General features: G+C 30.9%; 1 long non-coding RNA gene across 1 annotated transcript; it reads right to left on the bottom strand.

The window, feature by feature from the left end:
• On the bottom strand, nt 1-2,679 carry LOC133181183 (uncharacterized). Its single transcript, XR_009720435.1, has 3 exons — nt 2,593-2,679; nt 826-908; nt 1-184 (listed from the first exon to the last, which is right to left on the bottom strand). It is a non-coding gene; the product is annotated as an uncharacterized LOC133181183 (long non-coding RNA).

Genomic DNA, 2,679 nt, shown 5'->3' with positions numbered 1-2,679 from the left:
AAAAGAGTAATATACAATATAATACTTCTTAAATTAATTCTCTTGGTTCCATTCATTAGATATTCAATATTCGAGTCAACACTCTATACATGAATGAATTATCAAAAGTTTTGTCCTTAAAGTTTTCAATGGATCCACAGATCATGAGGTGATGTCTCCTTTTATGTGTATGTATCTGTGTACACTGAAAAAAAAGAAAGTCGCTGTGTGATGAAAAGGATAAACCAGAAGTCTCTGATGAGACTGTAGCTGTACTGGTCTATATGTATAACAAAGAAAAAGTAACACTTGGATTTGAAACTTTGCAACAGACAGCAATAAATAGAATTATGTATCTAAGTGTAGTCTACTTGTGTGCCACATTATATTGAAATCATACCAAAATTGTAGGTGGAGTAGCGTTTTAAAGGAATTTTACAGAAATTTCTATTTTTAGTAACCATGGCAGCACCGTTCATTGAAATGTACCTTAGTGCAGTCTAAGTTATATTGAAATCAGAATAAAACTGTAGGAGGAGTAGTGTTTTGAAAAATTACAGACAGATGGACAGCTAGACAGACAGACAACTAGACGCCATGGACAGACAGACAGACGGACAGCTAGACGGATGGAAGAGGGACACCTTCCTATCCCATAAGCTCTTCTGGTCTCTGACCAGTAGAGCTAAAAAAAATATCAAATTTGATTTTTTTTCAATGTTAAAGAAATAAAACTGCAAAATTAAATTGTAAATGGTTGGTTGCGTACTAATTATTCAAAGTAGTTTTTGTTGTATGGTTTGAAAAATTTTATTATTCATTCTCTCTATTTTCACAAAGAATTACCTTTGCATTTCTTGTATCTACAAGGGGGACAAATCTTCAAGTGGTACATGTACACTATATGTCAGCTACTATACCTTCATTTTCTATTAAAGAAAAAAAATAGAATAAATCATACAATACCAATTATATGTATAATAACAAAGCATGGATTAAATTTTTCACTAAAATTAGAAAATGAATTGAATATCGATCACTCAAATTTCTCGATCCAGCCAAAATGACTGACACTAAAATTTACCCCTACTGAGGTCGAAGTATAAAAGTATAAATTATTTTTATCTATCAATATACCATAAATGAAACTTTGTGCATGTTCTGCATACATTTACCGGTATCTGTATTATAGTAGTTTTATGCCCTTGAGAATTTTTCATGATGTCATGCCATAATATTTCCATGTCTGTTTTTTTTTTCTCTGTGGTAACTCTTTGAAAGTTAGCGGAATTGATTTCTTGGTAATTCTATCGGAATGTAAATTAGGCAGGTCGATAGGTCAGGAGCTAAGAAGGCCTAATATGCATGAAAATCTTGTGCGCACCTGTCTCTGTGTTTGACGCTAAGGAGGCTAAATATGCATGTAAATCTCGTGTGACTACCTTTGTGTTTGACTTCAGTGGGCGAGGACTATTGAAATTGGCATGGGAGTCCTCGTGTAATTTAAATCTATGTCTACATTAACATTGCAGGTTATCCTGCAACATTCATGAGAATGCGGTCTTTATTTCTTAAACATCCAATATCCTATCAATTCTAATAAAAAATCATATTATTAGTAATAAAGCTAGAACTTTTTTTTATTTCATTTCCAATTAATAGAAAAAATATTTTTTCAAATAAATATGTAAAATAAAAAAGTCCTAGCATTTTTGTCTTTTATAATTTAGTTACACATAAGCATCTACATGATGTATATTTTTTCCCCTCAAAAGAACATGAACATAACTTAATAATGATATTCCTAAGTATGTATTCATGGTATAAAAAATGAGTTTAGCAGTATAAAGATTGATTTTTCACTCAAAGTTTTAAGACTGTTTTTCAGAGATTAAAAAAAAAAAAAACATTGATTATATCAATAATCATGTGGGTACATGTCCTATGTAAACTTCAGAGGATCAACCAATTTTCTAACAGAGAATTAGTAATTTGATATTTGGATACTTCCAAACAATATAAGTAGGAGTTTTGGGGGTTATTAATTATGTACATCATGACATGTACTATAAGCACTGACCCCCCATATCTCAAAATTTATCTTGACACCAAAAAAAAAAAAAAAATAGTACTTGCAACACATGCAATGTTTGTTAATCCCTAGTACACTACAGTAGTAGGATACTTTTAACCATGTCTGAGAGAAGATAATTAATTAATTTTCTAATCAGTAATGCTGATGACTGTGATCAAGATACTAATAAATTGTAACTTGCAAATTACAGACAAATTTAGACATGACAGTATAATTTTTTAAGTACAATCATCAGCTAGTGTACACATTGAGAATTAGATAGAATGTTCTATCGTTAAAATGATATTGTCCTACGGACCCGGTTTAACAATGTACTACTGAATAACCCCATCGACTGCTATTTCTGCAAACACTTTACAGTGACAGAAATTCATAAGATTGTTTCATCAGGTAACGAGGAATCAGGATGATCTATAGATCTTTAGACTTCAAAAAAAAAAAAGAAGAATCTATGAGCCATGTATTAACATGCTTTAAATGAAATAAATAACAAATTCAATAATTCTAGATCTACTTACAAAAATAGAGCAGGTCTTCGTCATAATTTTGTTTACAAACATCATGTGGAAATTCCAATATCCTCATAATCTTGTCGCCGTTTTTTT

Source organism: Saccostrea echinata, unplaced genomic scaffold (genome assembly GCF_033153115.1).
Source record: "Saccostrea echinata isolate AGI-Se365-2 ecotype Australia unplaced genomic scaffold, CSIRO_AGI_Sech_v1 ptg000008l, whole genome shotgun sequence".
NCBI classification, from domain to species: Eukaryota; Metazoa; Mollusca; class Bivalvia; order Ostreida; family Ostreidae; genus Saccostrea; species Saccostrea echinata.
The sequence above is the reverse complement of the archived record's forward strand: the minus strand, read 5'-3'. Positions and strand labels throughout refer to the sequence as shown.